We start from the raw sequence: 15,309 nt of genomic DNA on the forward strand, positions 1-15,309 counted from the left end.
GCGCAGAGTTTCTGAATGATTTGCGCAGTTGCCGCAAGAAGCTGCCGTCATATTTGTCAGCAGCAACGCTGGCAATGAAGGTGTCAAATACATCTGCTCTTTCACAAGGTGGAATCCAGGGTGCACACGTGATGAGACTCGCACGCTGCCGACTGCACCAAGAAGGCACACTTGGAAGTGCGCTGCACACCAGGTGACTAGAGTTGCCATCGTACAGCCTGCATCGAGCCACAAAGCAAAGTGTTGAGAAAAGACTGAGGAAATGACACAGCAATAGCTCAGCTTGTGATGCAGAGTCAGAACGGGCCCACGGTGCAGGGCGAAGCTGGCGGCTAAGTGTATGCCTACAGCTTTGCCATGAAGCTGTAGATGAAGCAGTCAAGGGCTGAACGGGGCAGGGTGAAAATCCGCTGCGTGCGTGCGTGCCTGCGTATTTGAAGGATTGGCATCGAGCGCTCAGTCGGTCCGGCAGAAGGCACGAGGAGTAAAGACACCAAAGTCGTCCTTAGGTCACGGCTTGAATGACTTCAAGAACGTTTGCGCGCCCGTCGAAAAGTAAGCAAAAGTTTCAGTGACAGCGGCACCCCTAACGGGACGACTAGTTTATCAGTGAACGCGCCGCTACGAAGGCAGAGGAGCCGTCTTTGCCTGTGGGAAAAGAGCCTCCAGACGGCTGCGATGTTTGTGCAGTTGCACGCGCGGGCCAGCGGCAGTGGCATTGAGCAGCGACACCAGCGAAAGCTGAGCCCTCAGCTGCAAGCAAAGGAAGATTGCTAACGCTGAGACAGGCTTCTCGCCTGCCTCCTCACACTCGTGCTGACTGACTGCTGTTTTCCTCTGGGCTCGCCTCGCTTTGAAGGTGCAAATGCAGCCGCTTGGCTGACGATTACGCGTCGAATGCCATTTCCCCTCGCGCTGACGGCACGAGCGCGGCCGCTGGCTCCTTTCGATTGAATGGCAAAATGACTGCGTTGAAGCAGCAGGCCGATCCGATGAAGAATTTCTCTGCACTTTCGTGAGCATCTGGGAGCCAGGGTGCGAGGAGATGTTGGGCAGCAAGAAAGCAGGCGCAGCCATGGGCGTGGGGGAATTAGCTCAAGTGGTCGAGCGCTCGCTTCGCATGTGAGAGGCAGTGGGATCGATGCCCACATTCTCCACTTTGATTTTTAACCTTTGGGCCAAATCTTCGTGCCCAGCATTCCTGCCGCAAAGTTCACACGTCCCCAGGCTTGGTCCGCACGCTGCCGTCCGCACAGAGTATGAATGACTTGCAGAGCTTTTGCATGCAAGCTGCCTTCATATCTATCAGCAGTGAAGAGGGCAATGAGAGGTAAATGGAAAAAAAGAAGGTGGAAAAATAGCCCTGCCCTCTCTGAGGATTGAACTCAGGACCTTCAGATTATGAGACTGACGCGCTGCCTACTGCGCTAAGAAGGCACAGGCTGGCGTGCCCTCTACACTGCATGAGTAGATTTGCCATGGTCAGGCTCCACGCGGTCACAATGCAAAGAGTTCACGCAAGATTGGGGCAGATTAGAGAACAATATGGCAGCTTGTGATAGGAAGACAGACACGTTATCCGTCACGACGTCGGCCCAAGCTGCAGCTTGACGCAGGCGGGCCGCAGCACAGCCAAAGCTTTGGCATCAAGACGTAGATGAAGCGCTCGAGGGCTAAAGGGCGCACTGTCACAATCAGCAAAGATTGTGGCTTTCAATGGATTTCAAAGATGTCGATGAAATGGAAAAACTACGGTGTGGAAAGAGCAGGCCGATCCGACGAAGAGGTCCTCTGCACTTTCTCCAGCGTCTTGGAGACGGACTGAGGAGATCCTGAGCGGCAAGAAAGCTGGTGCCACTGACAGCTTGGGGGAATTAGCTCAAATGGTAGAGCGCTCGCTTAGCATGCGAGAGGTAGTGGGATCGATGCCCACATTCTCCACTTTGATTTTTACCTTGGGGCCAATGCTTCTTGGAGACCGGGCCTGACGGAAGCGTGGACAGCAAGTAAGCTGAGGCCAGAATTGGCACGGGGAATTAGCTCAAATGGTAGAGCGCTCGCTTTGCATGCGAGAGGTAGTGGGATCGATGCCCACATTCTCCAGTCTGATTTTATCTTTGGCCCAAAGTTTCAGGCCCGTCCGTCACGTCATTCACTTTACGCATCTCCAGGCTTTCTCCACGCGCTGCCGCACGCACGCACGCACGCACGCACGCTGGCAGGCGCAGAGTTTCTGAATGATTTGCGCAGTTGCCGCAAGAAGCTGCCGTCATATTTGTCAGCAGCAACGCTGGCAATGAAGGTGTCAAATACATCTGCTCTTTCACAAGGTGGAATCCAGGGTGCACACGTGATGAGACTCGCACGCTGCCGACTGCACCAAGAAGGCACACTTGGAAGTGCGCTGCACACCAGGTGACTAGAGTTGCCATCGTACAGCCTGCATCGAGCCACAAAGCAAAGTGTTGAGAAAAGACTGAGGAAATGACACAGCAATAGCTCAGCTTGTGATGCAGAGTCAGAAAGGGCCCACGGTGCAGGGCGAAGCTGGCGGCTAAGTGTATGCCTACAGCTTTGCCATGAAGCTGTAGATGAAGCAGTCAAGGGCTGAACGGGGCAGGGTGAAAATCCGCTGCGTGCGTGCGTGCCTGCGTATTTGAAGGATTGGCATCGAGCGCTCAGTCGGTCCGGCAGAAGGCACGAGGAGTAAAGACACCAAAGTCGTCCTTAGGTCACGGCTTGAATGACTTCAAGAACGTTTGCGCGCCCGTCGAAAAGTAAGCAAAAGTTTCAGTGACAGCGGCACTCCTAACGGGACGACTAGTTTATCAGTGAACGCGCCGCTACGAAGGCAGAGGAGCCGTCTTTGCCTGTGGGAAAAGAGCCTCCAGACGGCTGCGATGTTTGTGCAGTTGCACGCGCGGGCCAGCGGCAGTGGCATTGAGCAGCGACACCAGCGAAAGCTGAGCCCTCAGCTGCAAGCAAAGGAAGATTGCTAACGCTGAGACAGGCTTCTCGCCTGCCTCCTCACACTCGTGCTGACTGACTGCTGTTTTCCTCTGGGCTCGCCTCGCTTTGAAGGTGCAAATGCAGCCGCTTGGCTGACGATTACGCGTCGAATGCCATTTCCCCTCGCGCTGACGGCACGAGCGCGGCCGCTGGCTCCTTTCGATTGAATGGCAAAATGACTGCGTTGAAGCAGCAGGCCGATCCGATGAAGAATTTCTCTGCACTTTCGTGAGCATCTGGGAGCCAGGGTGCGAGGAGATGTTGGGCAGCAAGAAAGCAGGCGCAGCCATGGGCGTGGGGGAATTAGCTCAAGTGGTAGAGCGCTCGCTTCGCATGTGAGAGGCAGTGGGATCGATGCCCACATTCTCCACTTTGATTTTTAACCTTTGGGCCAAATCTTCGTGCCCAGCATTCCTGCCGCAAAGTTCACACGTCCCCAGGCTTGGTCCGCACGCTGCCGTCCGCACAGAGTCTGAATGACTTGCAGAGCTTTTGCATGCAAGCTGCCTTCATATCTGTCAGCAGTAAAGAGGGCAATGAGAGGTGAATGGAAGAAAAGAAGGTGGAAAAATAGCCCTGCCCTCTCTGAGGATTGAACTCAGGACCTTCAGATTATGAGACTGACGGGCTGCCTACTGCGCTAAGAAGGCACAGGCTGGCGTGCCCTCTACACTGCATGAGTAGATTTGCCATGGTCAGGCTCCACGCGGTCACAATGCAAAGAGTTCACGCAAGATTGGGGCAGATTAGAGAACAATATGGCAGCTTGTGATAGGAAGACAGACACGTTATCCGTCACGACGTCGGCCCAAGCTGCAGCTTGACGCAGGCGGGCCGCAGCACAGCCAAAACTTTGGCATCAAGACGTAGATGAAGCGCTCGAGGGCTAAAGGGCGCACTGTCACAATCAGCAAAGATTGTGGCTTTCAATGGATTTCAAAGATGTCGATGAAATGGAAAAACTACGGTGTGGAAAGAGCAGGCCGATCCGACGAAGAGGTCCTCTGCACTTTCTCCAGCGTCTTGGAGACGGACTGAGGAGATCCTGAGTGGCAAGAAAGCTGATGCCACTGACAGCTTGGGGGAATTAGCTCAAATGGTAGAGCGCTCGCTTAGCATGCGAGAGGTAGTGGGATCGATGCCCACATTCTCCACTTTGATTTTTACCTTGGGGCCAAAGCTTCTTGGAGACCGGGCCTGACGGAAGCGTGGACAGCAAGTAAGCTGAGGCCAGAATTGGCACGGGGAATTAGCTCAAATGGTAGAGCGCTCGCTTTGCATGCGAGAGGTAGTGGGATCGATGCCCACATTCTCCAATCTGATTTTATCTTTGGCCCAAAGTTTCAGGCCCGTCCGTCACGTCATTCACTTTACGCATCTCCAGGCTTTCTCCACGCGCTGCCGCACGCACGCACGCACGCACGCACGCTGGCAGGCGCAGAGTTTCTGAATGATTTGCGCAGTTGCCGCAAGAAGCTGCCGTCATATTTGTCAGCAGCAACGCTGGCAATGAAGGTGTCAAATACATCTGCTCTTTCACAAGGTGGAATCCAGGGTGCACACGTGATGAGACTCGCACGCTGCCGACTGCACCAAGAAGGCACACTTGGAAGTGCGCTGCACACCAGGTGACTAGAGTTGCCATCGTACAGCCTGCATCGAGCCACAAAGCAAAGTGTTGAGAAAAGACTGAGGAAATGACACAGCAATAGCTCAGCTTGTGATGCAGAGTCAGAAAGGGCCCACGGTGCAGGGCGAAGCTGGCGGCTAAGTGTATGCCTACAGCTTTGCCATGAAGCTGTAGATGAAGCAGTCAAGGGCTGAACGGGGCAGGGTGAAAATCCGCTGCGTGCGTGCGTGCCTGCGTATTTGAAGGATTGGCATCGAGCGCTCAGTCGGTCCGGCAGAAGGCACGAGGAGTAAAGACACCAAAGTCGTCCTTAGGTCACGGCTTGAATGACTTCAAGAACGTTTGCGCGCCCGTCGAAAAGTAAGCAAAAGTTTCAGTGACAGCGGCACTCCTAACGGGACGACTAGTTTATCAGTGAACGCGCCGCTACGAAGGCAGAGGAGCCGTCTTTGCCTGTGGGAAAAGAGCCTCCAGACGGCTGCGATGTTTGTGCAGTTGCACGCGCGGGCCAGCGGCAGTGGCATTGAGCAGCGACACCAGCGAAAGCTGAGCCCTCAGCTGCAAGCAAAGGAAGATTGCTAACGCTGAGACAGGCTTCTCGCCTGCCTCCTCACACTCGTGCTGACTGACTGCTGTTTTCCTCTGGGCTCGCCTCGCTTTGAAGGTGCAAATGCAGCCGCTTGGCTGACGATTACGCGTCGAATGCCATTTCCCCTCGCGCTGACGGCACGAGCGCGGCCGCTGGCTCCTTTCGATTGAATGGCAAAATGACTGCGTTGAAGCAGCAGGCCGATCCGATGAAGAATTTCTCTGCACTTTCGTGAGCATCTGGGAGCCAGGGTGCGAGGAGATGTTGGGCAGCAAGAAAGCAGGCGCAGCCATGGGCGTGGGGGAATTAGCTCAAGTGGTAGAGCGCTCGCTTCGCATGTGAGAGGCAGTGGGATCGATGCCCACATTCTCCACTTTGATTTTTAACCTTTGGGCCAAATCTTCGTGCCCAGCATTCCTGCCGCAAAGTTCACACGTCCCCAGGCTTGGTCCGCACGCTGCCGTCCGCACAGAGTCTGAATGACTTGCAGAGCTTTTGCATGCAAGCTGCCTTCATATCTGTCAGCAGTAAAGAGGGCAATGAGAGGTGAATGGAAGAAAAGAAGGTGGAAAAATAGCCCTGCCCTCTCTGAGGATTGAACTCAGGACCTTCAGATTATGAGACTGACGCGCTGCCTACTGCGCTAAGAAGGCACAGGCTGGCATGCCCTCTACACTGCATGAGTAGATTTGCCATGGTCAGGCTCCACGCGGTCACAATGCAAAGAGTTCACGCAAGATTGGGGCAGATTAGAGAACAATATGGCAGCTTGTGATAGGAAGACAGACACGTTATCCGTCACGACGTCGGCCCAAGCTGCAGCTTGACGCAGGCGGGCCGCAGCACAGCCAAAACTTTGGCATCAAGACGTAGATGAAGCGCTCGAGGGCTAAAGGGCGCACTGTCACAATCAGCAAAGATTGTGGCTTTCAATGGATTTCAAAGATGTCGATGAAATGGAAAAACTACGGTGTGGAAAGAGCAGGCCGATCCGACGAAGAGGTCCTCTGCACTTTCTCCAGCGTCTTGGAGACGGACTGAGGAGATCCTGAGCGGCAAGAAAGCTGGTGCCACTGACAGCTTGGGGGAATTAGCTCAAATGGTAGAGCGCTCGCTTAGCATGCGAGAGGTAGTGGGATCGATGCCCACATTCTCCACTTTGATTTTTACCTTGGGGCCAAAGCTTCTTGGAGACCGGGCCTGACGGAAGCGTGGACAGCAAGTAAGCTGAGGCCAGAATTGGCACGGGGAATTAGCTCAAATGGTAGAGCGCTCGCTTTGCATGCGAGAGGTAGTGGGATCGATGCCCACATTCTCCAGTCTGATTTTATCTTTGGCCCAAAGTTTCAGGCCCGTCCGTCACGTCATTCACTTTACGCATCTCCAGGCTTTCTCCACGCGCTGCCGCACGCACGCACGCACGCACGCTGGCAGGCGCAGAGTTTCTGAATGATTTGCGCAGTTGCCGCAAGAAGCTGCCGTCATATTTGTCAGCAGCAACGCTGGCAATGAAGGTGTCAAATACATCTGCTCTTTCACAAGGTGGAATCCAGGGTGCACACGTGATGAGACTCGCACGCTGCCGACTGCACCAAGAAGGCACACTTGGAAGTGAGCTGCACACCAGGTGACTAGAGTTGCCATCGTACAGCCTGCATCGAGCCACAAAGCAAAGTGTTGAGAAAAGACTGAGGAAATGACACAGCAATAGCTCAGCTTGTGATGCAGAGTCAGAAAGGGCCCACGGTGCAGGGCGAAGCTGGCGGCTAAGTGTATGCCTACAGCTTTGCCATGAAGCTGTAGATGAAGCAGTCAAGGGCTGAACGGGGCAGGGTGAAAATCCGCTGCGTGCGTGCGTGCCTGCGTATTTGAAGGATTGGCATCGAGCGCTCAGTCGGTCCGGCAGAAGGCACGAGGAGTAAAGACACCAAAGTCGTCCTTAGGTCACGGCTTGAATGACTTCAAGAACGTTTGCGCGCCCGTCGAAAAGTAAGCAAAAGTTTCAGTGACAGCGGCACTCCTAACGGGACGACTAGTTTATCAGTGAACGCGCCGCTACGAAGGCAGAGGAGCCGTCTTTGCCTGTGGGAAAAGAGCCTCCAGACGGCTGCGATGTTTGTGCAGTTGCACGCGCGGGCCAGCGGCAGTGGCATTGAGCAGCGACACCAGCGAAAGCTGAGCCCTCAGCTGCAAGCAAAGGAAGATTGCTAACGCTGAGACAGGCTTCTCGCCTGCCTCCTCACACTCGTGCTGACTGACTGCTGTTTTCCTCTGGGCTCGCCTCGCTTTGAAGGTGCAAATGCAGCCGCTTGGCTGACGATTACGCGTCGAATGCCATTTCCCCTCGCGCTGACGGCACGAGCGCGGCCGCTGGCTCCTTTCGATTGAATGGCAAAATGACTGCGTTGAAGCAGCAGGCCGATCCGATGAAGAATTTCTCTGCACTTTCGTGAGCATCTGGGAGCCAGGGTGCGAGGAGATGTTGGGCAGCAAGAAAGCAGGCGCAGCCATGGGCGTGGGGGAATTAGCTCAAGTGGTAGAGCGCTCGCTTCGCATGTGAGAGGCAGTGGGATCGATGCCCACATTCTCCACTTTGATTTTTAACCTTTGGGCCAAATCTTCGTGCCCAGCATTCCTGCCGCAAAGTTCACACGTCCCCAGGCTTGGTCCGCACGCTGCCGTCCGCACAGAGTCTGAATGACTTGCAGAGCTTTTGCATGCAAGCTGCCTTCATATCTGTCAGCAGTAAAGAGGGCAATGAGAGGTGAATGGAAGAAAAGAAGGTGGAAAAATAGCCCTGCCCTCTCTGAGGATTGAACTCAGGACCTTCAGATTATGAGACTGACGGGCTGCCTACTGCGCTAAGAAGGCACAGGCTGGCGTGCCCTCTACACTGCATGAGTAGATTTGCCATGGTCAGGCTCCACGCGGTCACAATGCAAAGAGTTCACGCAAGATTGGGGCAGATTAGAGAACAATATGGCAGCTTGTGATAGGAAGACAGACACGTTATCCGTCACGACGTCGGCCCAAGCTGCAGCTTGACGCAGGCGGGCCGCAGCACAGCCAAAACTTTGGCATCAAGACGTAGATGAAGCGCTCGAGGGCTAAAGGGCGCACTGTCACAATCAGCAAAGATTGTGGCTTTCAATGGATTTCAAAGATGTCGATGAAATGGAAAAACTACGGTGTGGAAAGAGCAGGCCGATCCGACGAAGAGGTCCTCTGCACTTTCTCCAGCGTCTTGGAGACGGACTGAGGAGATCCTGAGTGGCAAGAAAGCTGATGCCACTGACAGCTTGGGGGAATTAGCTCAAATGGTAGAGCGCTCGCTTAGCATGCGAGAGGTAGTGGGATCGATGCCCACATTCTCCACTTTGATTTTTACCTTGGGGCCAAAGCTTCTTGGAGACCGGGCCTGACGGAAGCGTGGACAGCAAGTAAGCTGAGGCCAGAATTGGCACGGGGAATTAGCTCAAATGGTAGAGCGCTCGCTTTGCATGCGAGAGGTAGTGGGATCGATGCCCACATTCTCCAATCTGATTTTATCTTTGGCCCAAAGTTTCAGGCCCGTCCGTCACGTCATTCACTTTACGCATCTCCAGGCTTTCTCCACGCGCTGCCGCACGCACGCACGCACGCACGCACGCTGGCAGGCGCAGAGTTTCTGAATGATTTGCGCAGTTGCCGCAAGAAGCTGCCGTCATATTTGTCAGCAGCAACGCTGGCAATGAAGGTGTCAAATACATCTGCTCTTTCACAAGGTGGAATCCAGGGTGCACACGTGATGAGACTCGCACGCTGCCGACTGCACCAAGAAGGCACACTTGGAAGTGCGCTGCACACCAGGTGACTAGAGTTGCCATCGTACAGCCTGCATCGAGCCACAAAGCAAAGTGTTGAGAAAAGACTGAGGAAATGACACAGCAATAGCTCAGCTTGTGATGCAGAGTCAGAAAGGGCCCACGGTGCAGGGCGAAGCTGGCGGCTAAGTGTATGCCTACAGCTTTGCCATGAAGCTGTAGATGAAGCAGTCAAGGGCTGAACGGGGCAGGGTGAAAATCCGCTGCGTGCGTGCGTGCCTGCGTATTTGAAGGATTGGCATCGAGCGCTCAGTCGGTCCGGCAGAAGGCACGAGGAGTAAAGACACCAAAGTCGTCCTTAGGTCACGGCTTGAATGACTTCAAGAACGTTTGCGCGCCCGTCGAAAAGTAAGCAAAAGTTTCAGTGACAGCGGCACTCCTAACGGGACGACTAGTTTATCAGTGAACGCGCCGCTACGAAGGCAGAGGAGCCGTCTTTGCCTGTGGGAAAAGAGCCTCCAGACGGCTGCGATGTTTGTGCAGTTGCACGCGCGGGCCAGCGGCAGTGGCATTGAGCAGCGACACCAGCGAAAGCTGAGCCCTCAGCTGCAAGCAAAGGAAGATTGCTAACGCTGAGACAGGCTTCTCGCCTGCCTCCTCACACTCGTGCTGACTGACTGCTGTTTTCCTCTGGGCTCGCCTCGCTTTGAAGGTGCAAATGCAGCCGCTTGGCTGACGATTACGCGTCGAATGCCATTTCCCCTCGCGCTGACGGCACGAGCGCGGCCGCTGGCTCCTTTCGATTGAATGGCAAAATGACTGCGTTGAAGCAGCAGGCCGATCCGATGAAGAATTTCTCTGCACTTTCGTGAGCATCTGGGAGCCAGGGTGCGAGGAGATGTTGGGCAGCAAGAAAGCAGGCGCAGCCATGGGCGTGGGGGAATTAGCTCAAGTGGTAGAGCGCTCGCTTCGCATGTGAAAGGCAGTGGGATCGATGCCCACATTCTCCACTTTGATTTTTAACCTTTGGGCCAGATCTTCGTGCCCAGCATTCCTGCCGCAAAGTTCACACGTCCCCAGGCTTGGTCCGCACGCTGCCGTCCGCACAGAGTCTGAATGACTTGCAGAGCTTTTGCATGCAAGCTGCCTTCATATCTGTCAGCAGTAAAGAGGGCAATGAGAGGTGAATGGAAGAAAAGAAGGTGGAAAAATAGCCCTGCCCTCTCTGAGGATTGAACTCAGGACCTTCAGATTATGAGACTGACGCGCTGCCTACTGCGCTAAGAAGGCACAGGCTGGCGTGCCCTCTACACTGCATGAGTAGATTTGCCATGGTCAGGCTCCACGCGGTCACAATGCAAAGAGTTCACGCAAGATTGGGGCAGATTAGAGAACAATATGGCAGCTTGTGATAGGAAGACAGACAGGTTATCCGTCACGACGTCGGCCCAAGCTGCAGCTTGACGCAGGCGGGCCGCAGCACAGCCAAAGCTTTGGCATCAAGACGTAGATGAAGCGCTCGAGGGCTAAAGGGCGCACTGTCACAATCAGCAAAGATTGTGGCTTTCAATGGATTTCAAAGATGTCGATGAAATGGAAAAACTACGGTGTGGAAAGAGCAGGCCGATCCGACGAAGAGGTCCTCTGCACTTTCTCCAGCGTCTTGGAGACGGACTGAGGAGATCCTGAGCGGCAAGAAAGCTGGTGCCGCAGACTGCTTGGGGGAATCAGCTCAAATGGTAGAGCGCTCGCTTAGCATGCGAGAGGTAGTGGGATCGATGCCCACATTCTCCACTTTGATTTTTACCTTGGGGCCAAAGCTTCTTGGAGACCGGGCCTGACGGAAGCGTGGACAGCAAGTAAGCTGAGGCCAGAATTGGCACGGGGAATTAGCTCAAATGGTAGAGCGCTCGCTTTGCATGCGAGAGGTAGTGGGATCGATGCCCACATTCTCCAATCTGATTTTATCTTTGGCCCAAAGTTTCAGGCCCGTCCGTCACGTCATTCACTTTACGCATCTCCAGGCTTTCTCCACGCGCTGCCGCACGCACGCACGCACGCACGCTGGCAGGCGCAGAGTTTCTGAATGATTTGCGCAGTTGCCGCAAGAAGCTGCCGTCATATTTGTCAGCAGCAACGCTGGCAATGAAGGTGTCAAATACATCTGCTCTTTCACAAGGTGGAATCCAGGGTGCACACGTGATGAGACTCGCACGCTGCCGACTGCACCAAGAAGGCACACTTGGAAGTGCGCTGCACACCAGGTGACTAGAGTTGCCATCGTACAGCCTGCATCGAGCCACAAAGCAAAGTGTTGAGAAAAGACTGAGGAAATGACACAGCAATAGCTCAGCTTGTGATGCAGAGTCAGAAAGGGCCCACGGTGCAGGGCGAAGCTGGCGGCTAAGTGTATGCCTACAGCTTTGCCATGAAGCTGTAGATGAAGCAGTCAAGGGCTGAACGGGGCAGGGTGAAAATCCGCTGCGTGCGTGCGTATTTGAAGGATTGGCATCGAGCGCTCAGTCGGTCCGGCAGAAGGCACGAGGAGTAAAGACACCAAAGTCGTCCTTAGGTCACGGCTTGAATGACTTCAAGAACGTTTGCGCGCCCGTCGAAAAGTAAGCAAAAGTTTCAGTGACAGCGGCACTCCTAACGGGACGACTAGTTTATCAGTGAACGCGCCGCTACGAAGGCAGAGGAGCCGTCTTTGCCTGTGGGAAAAGAGCCTCCAGACGGCTGCGATGTTTGTGCAGTTGCACGCGCGGGCCAGCGGCAGTGGCATTGAGCAGCGACACCAGCGAAAGCTGAGCCCTCAGCTGCAAGCAAAGGAAGATTGCTAACGCTGAGACAGGCTTCTCGCCTGCCTCCTCACACTCGTGCTGACTGACTGCTGTTTTCCTCTGGGCTCGCCTCGCTTTGAAGGTGCAAATGCAGCCGCTTGGCTGACGATTACGCGTCGAATGCCATTTCCCCTCGCGCTGACGGCACGAGCGCGGCCGCTGGCTCCTTTCGATTGAATGGCAAAATGACTGCGTTGAAGCAGCAGGCCGATCCGATGAAGAATTTCTCTGCACTTTCGTGAGCATCTGGGAGCCAGGGTGCGAGGAGATGTTGGGCAGCAAGAAAGCAGGCGCAGCCATGGGCGTGGGGGAATTAGCTCAAGTGGTAGAGCGCTCGCTTCGCATGTGAGAGGCAGTGGGATCGATGCCCACATTCTCCACTTTGATTTTTAACCTTTGGGCCAGATCTTCGTGCCCAGCATTCCTGCCGCAAAGTTCACACGTCCCCAGGCTTGGTCCGCACGCTGCCGTCCGCACAGAGTCTGAATGACTTGCAGAGCTTTAGCATGCAAGCTGCCTTCATATCTGTCAGCAGTAAAGAGGGCAATGAGAGGTGAATGGAAGAAAAGAAGGTGGAAAAATAGCCCTGCCCTCTCTGAGGATTGAACTCAGGACCTTCAGATTATGAGACTGACGCGCTGCCTACTGCGCTAAGAAGGCACAGGCTGGCGTGCCCTCTACACTGCATGAGTAGATTTGCCATGGTCAGGCTCCACGCGGTCACAATGCAAAGAGTTCACGCAAGATTGGGGCAGATTAGAGAACAATATGGCAGCTTGTGATAGGAAGACAGACACGTTATCCGTCACGACGTCGGCCCAAGCTGCAGCTTGACGCAGGCGGGCCGCAGCACAGCCAAAGCTTTGGCATCAAGACGTAGATGAAGCGCTCGAGGGCTAAAGGGCGCACTGTCACAATCAGCAAAGATTGTGGCTTTCAATGGATTTCAAAGATGTCGATGAAATGGAAAAACTACGGTGTGGAAAGAGCAGGCCGATCCGACGAAGAGGTCCTCTGCACTTTCTCCAGCGTCTTGGAGACGGACTGAGGAGATCCTGAGCGGCAAGAAAGCTGGTGCCACTGACAGCTTGGGGGAATTAGCTCAAATGGTAGAGCGCTCGCTTAGCATGCGAGAGGTAGTGGGATCGATGCCCACATTCTCCACTTTGATTTTTACCTTGGGGCCAAAGCTTCTTGGAGACCGGGCCTGACGGAAGCGTGGACAGCAAGTAAGCTGAGGCCAGAATTGGCACGGGGAATTAGCTCAAGTGGTAGAGCGCTCGCTTTGCATGCGAGAGGTAGTGGGATCGATGCCCACATTCTCCAATCTGATTTTATCTTTGGCCCAAAGTTTCAGGCCCGTCCGTCACGTCATTCACTTTACGCATCTCCAGGCTTTCTCCACGCGCTGCCGCACGCACGCACGCACGCACGCTGGCAGGCGCAGAGTTTCTGAATGATTTGCGCAGTTGCCGCAAGAAGCTGCCGTCATATTTGTCAGCAGCAACGCTGGCAATGAAGGTGTCAAATACATCTGCTCTTTCACAAGGTGGAATCCAGGGTGCACACGTGATGAGACTCGCACGCTGCCGACTGCACCAAGAAGGCACACTTGGAAGTGCGCTGCACACCAGGTGACTAGAGTTGCCATCGTACAGCCTGCATCGAGCCACAAAGCAAAGTGTTGAGAAAAGACTGAGGAAATGACACAGCAATAGCTCAGCTTGTGATGCAGAGTCAGAAAGGGCCCACGGTGCAGGGCGAAGCTGGCGGCTAAGTGTATGCCTACAGCTTTGCCATGAAGCTGTAGATGAAGCAGTCAAGGGCTGAACGGGGCAGGGTGAAAATCCGCTGCGTGCGTGCGTGCGTGCGTATTTGAAGGATTGGCATCGAGCGCTCAGTCGGTCCGGCAGAAGGCACGAGGAGTAAAGACACCAAAGTCGTCCTTAGGTCACGGCTTGAATGACTTCAAGAACGTTTGCGCGCCCGTCGAAAAGTAAGCAAAAGTTTCAGTGACAGCGGCACTCCTAACGGGACGACTAGTTTATCAGTGAACGCGCCGCTACGAAGGCAGAGGAGCCGTCTTTGCCTGTGGGAAAAGAGCCTCCAGACGGCTGCGATGTTTGTGCAGTTGCACGCGCGGGCCAGCGGCAGTGGCATTGAGCAGCGACACCAGCGAAAGCTGAGCCCTCAGCTGCAAGCAAAGGAAGATTGCTAACGCTGAGACAGGCTTCTCGCCTGCCTCCTCACACTCGTGCTGACTGACTGCTGTTTTCCTCTGGGCTCGCCTCGCTTTGAAGGTGCAAATGCAGCCGCTTGGCTGACGATTACGCGTCGAATGCCATTTCCCCTCGCGCTGACGGCACGAGCGCGGCCGCTGGCTCCTTTCGATTGAATGGCAAAATGACTGCGTTGAAGCAGCAGGCCGATCCGATGAAGAATTTCTCTGCACTTTCGTGAGCATCTGGGAGCCAGGGTGCGAGGAGATGTTGGGCAGCAAGAAAGCAGGCGCAGCCATAGGCGTGGGGGAATTAGCTCAAGTGGTAGAGCGCTCGCTTCGCATGTGAGAGGCAGTGGGATCGATGCCCACATTCTCCACTTTGATTTTTAACCTTTGGGCCAGATCTTCGTGCCCAGCATTCCTGCCGCAAAGTTCACACGTCCCCAGGCTTGGTCCGCACGCTGCCGTCCGCACAGAGTCTGAATGACTTGCAGAGCTTTAGCATGCAAGCTGCCTTCATATCTGTCAGCAGTAAAGAGGGCAATGAGAGGTGAATGGAAGAAAAGAAGGTGGAAAAATAGCCCTGCCCTCTCTGAGGATTGAACTCAGGACCTTCAGATTATGAGACTGACGCGCTGCCTACTGCGCTAAGAAGGCACAGGCTGGCGTGCCCTCTACACTGCATGAGTAGATTTGCCATGGTCAGGCTCCACGCGGTCACAATGCAAAGAGTTCACGCAAGATTGGGGCAGATTAGAGAACAATATGGCAGCTTGTGATAGGAAGACAGACACGTTATCCGTCACGACGTCGGCCCAAGCTGCAGCTTGACGCAGGCGGGCCGCAGCACAGCCAAAGCTTTGGCATCAAGACGTAGATGAAGCGCTCGAGGGCTAAAGGGCGCACTGTCACAATCAGCAAAGATTGTGGCTTTCAATGGATTTCAAAGATGTCGATGAAATGGAAAAACTACGGTGTGGAAAGAGCAGGCCGATCCGACGAAGAGGTCCTCTGCACTTTCTCCAGCGTCTTGGAGACGGACTGAGGAGATCCTGAGCGGCAAGAAAGCTGGTGCCACTGACAGCTTGGGGGAATTAGCTCAAATGGTAGAGCGCTCGCTTAGCATGCGAGAGGTAGTGGGATCGATGCCCACATTCTCCACTTTGATTTTTACCTTGGGGCCAAAGCTTCTTGGAGACCGGGCCTGACGGAAGCGT

General features: G+C 54.6%; 24 non-coding genes across 24 annotated transcripts; 17 read left to right on the forward strand and 7 right to left on the reverse strand.

Moving 5' to 3' along the window:
- Positions 1-1,364: 1,364 nt before the first annotated feature.
- Positions 1,365-1,437, reverse strand: trnam-cau (transfer RNA methionine (anticodon CAU)). Its single transcript has one exon. It is a non-coding gene; the product is annotated as a tRNA-Met (tRNA).
- Positions 1,438-1,868: 431 nt separating this feature from the next.
- Positions 1,869-1,941, forward strand: trnaa-agc (transfer RNA alanine (anticodon AGC)). The gene has a single exon. It is a non-coding gene; the product is annotated as a tRNA-Ala (tRNA).
- Positions 1,942-2,030: 89 nt separating this feature from the next.
- Positions 2,031-2,103, forward strand: trnaa-ugc (transfer RNA alanine (anticodon UGC)). Its single transcript has one exon. It is a non-coding gene; the product is annotated as a tRNA-Ala (tRNA).
- Positions 2,104-3,306: 1,203 nt separating this feature from the next.
- Positions 3,307-3,379, forward strand: trnaa-cgc (transfer RNA alanine (anticodon CGC)). Its single transcript has one exon. It is a non-coding gene; the product is annotated as a tRNA-Ala (tRNA).
- Positions 3,380-3,586: 207 nt separating this feature from the next.
- On the reverse strand, positions 3,587-3,659 carry trnam-cau (transfer RNA methionine (anticodon CAU)). Its single transcript has one exon. It is a non-coding gene; the product is annotated as a tRNA-Met (tRNA).
- A 431-nt stretch (positions 3,660-4,090) lies between these two features.
- Positions 4,091-4,163, forward strand: trnaa-agc (transfer RNA alanine (anticodon AGC)). The gene has a single exon. It is a non-coding gene; the product is annotated as a tRNA-Ala (tRNA).
- Positions 4,164-4,252: 89 nt separating this feature from the next.
- Positions 4,253-4,325, forward strand: trnaa-ugc (transfer RNA alanine (anticodon UGC)). Its single transcript has one exon. It is a non-coding gene; the product is annotated as a tRNA-Ala (tRNA).
- Positions 4,326-5,528: 1,203 nt separating this feature from the next.
- trnaa-cgc (transfer RNA alanine (anticodon CGC)) lies at positions 5,529-5,601 on the forward strand. The gene has a single exon. It is a non-coding gene; the product is annotated as a tRNA-Ala (tRNA).
- A 207-nt stretch (positions 5,602-5,808) lies between these two features.
- On the reverse strand, positions 5,809-5,881 carry trnam-cau (transfer RNA methionine (anticodon CAU)). The gene has a single exon. It is a non-coding gene; the product is annotated as a tRNA-Met (tRNA).
- A 431-nt stretch (positions 5,882-6,312) lies between these two features.
- trnaa-agc (transfer RNA alanine (anticodon AGC)) lies at positions 6,313-6,385 on the forward strand. Its single transcript has one exon. It is a non-coding gene; the product is annotated as a tRNA-Ala (tRNA).
- Positions 6,386-6,474: 89 nt separating this feature from the next.
- On the forward strand, positions 6,475-6,547 carry trnaa-ugc (transfer RNA alanine (anticodon UGC)). Its single transcript has one exon. It is a non-coding gene; the product is annotated as a tRNA-Ala (tRNA).
- Positions 6,548-7,746: 1,199 nt separating this feature from the next.
- On the forward strand, positions 7,747-7,819 carry trnaa-cgc (transfer RNA alanine (anticodon CGC)). The gene has a single exon. It is a non-coding gene; the product is annotated as a tRNA-Ala (tRNA).
- A 207-nt stretch (positions 7,820-8,026) lies between these two features.
- Positions 8,027-8,099, reverse strand: trnam-cau (transfer RNA methionine (anticodon CAU)). The gene has a single exon. It is a non-coding gene; the product is annotated as a tRNA-Met (tRNA).
- Positions 8,100-8,530: 431 nt separating this feature from the next.
- trnaa-agc (transfer RNA alanine (anticodon AGC)) lies at positions 8,531-8,603 on the forward strand. The gene has a single exon. It is a non-coding gene; the product is annotated as a tRNA-Ala (tRNA).
- Positions 8,604-8,692: 89 nt separating this feature from the next.
- Positions 8,693-8,765, forward strand: trnaa-ugc (transfer RNA alanine (anticodon UGC)). The gene has a single exon. It is a non-coding gene; the product is annotated as a tRNA-Ala (tRNA).
- A 1,483-nt stretch (positions 8,766-10,248) lies between these two features.
- trnam-cau (transfer RNA methionine (anticodon CAU)) lies at positions 10,249-10,321 on the reverse strand. Its single transcript has one exon. It is a non-coding gene; the product is annotated as a tRNA-Met (tRNA).
- A 593-nt stretch (positions 10,322-10,914) lies between these two features.
- On the forward strand, positions 10,915-10,987 carry trnaa-ugc (transfer RNA alanine (anticodon UGC)). Its single transcript has one exon. It is a non-coding gene; the product is annotated as a tRNA-Ala (tRNA).
- A 1,191-nt stretch (positions 10,988-12,178) lies between these two features.
- Positions 12,179-12,251, forward strand: trnaa-cgc (transfer RNA alanine (anticodon CGC)). The gene has a single exon. It is a non-coding gene; the product is annotated as a tRNA-Ala (tRNA).
- A 207-nt stretch (positions 12,252-12,458) lies between these two features.
- trnam-cau (transfer RNA methionine (anticodon CAU)) lies at positions 12,459-12,531 on the reverse strand. The gene has a single exon. It is a non-coding gene; the product is annotated as a tRNA-Met (tRNA).
- Positions 12,532-12,962: 431 nt separating this feature from the next.
- trnaa-agc (transfer RNA alanine (anticodon AGC)) lies at positions 12,963-13,035 on the forward strand. The gene has a single exon. It is a non-coding gene; the product is annotated as a tRNA-Ala (tRNA).
- Positions 13,036-13,124: 89 nt separating this feature from the next.
- trnaa-ugc (transfer RNA alanine (anticodon UGC)) lies at positions 13,125-13,197 on the forward strand. Its single transcript has one exon. It is a non-coding gene; the product is annotated as a tRNA-Ala (tRNA).
- A 1,199-nt stretch (positions 13,198-14,396) lies between these two features.
- Positions 14,397-14,469, forward strand: trnaa-cgc (transfer RNA alanine (anticodon CGC)). The gene has a single exon. It is a non-coding gene; the product is annotated as a tRNA-Ala (tRNA).
- Positions 14,470-14,676: 207 nt separating this feature from the next.
- trnam-cau (transfer RNA methionine (anticodon CAU)) lies at positions 14,677-14,749 on the reverse strand. The gene has a single exon. It is a non-coding gene; the product is annotated as a tRNA-Met (tRNA).
- A 431-nt stretch (positions 14,750-15,180) lies between these two features.
- trnaa-agc (transfer RNA alanine (anticodon AGC)) lies at positions 15,181-15,253 on the forward strand. Its single transcript has one exon. It is a non-coding gene; the product is annotated as a tRNA-Ala (tRNA).
- Positions 15,254-15,309: the final 56 nt, after the last annotated feature.

The sequence above is a fragment of the Carcharhinus amblyrhynchos genome, chromosome 8 (genome assembly GCF_965287045.1).
Source record: "Carcharhinus amblyrhynchos chromosome 8, sCarAmb.v2.hapA, whole genome shotgun sequence".
Classification (NCBI taxonomy): Eukaryota; Metazoa; Chordata; class Chondrichthyes; order Carcharhiniformes; family Carcharhinidae; genus Carcharhinus; species Carcharhinus amblyrhynchos.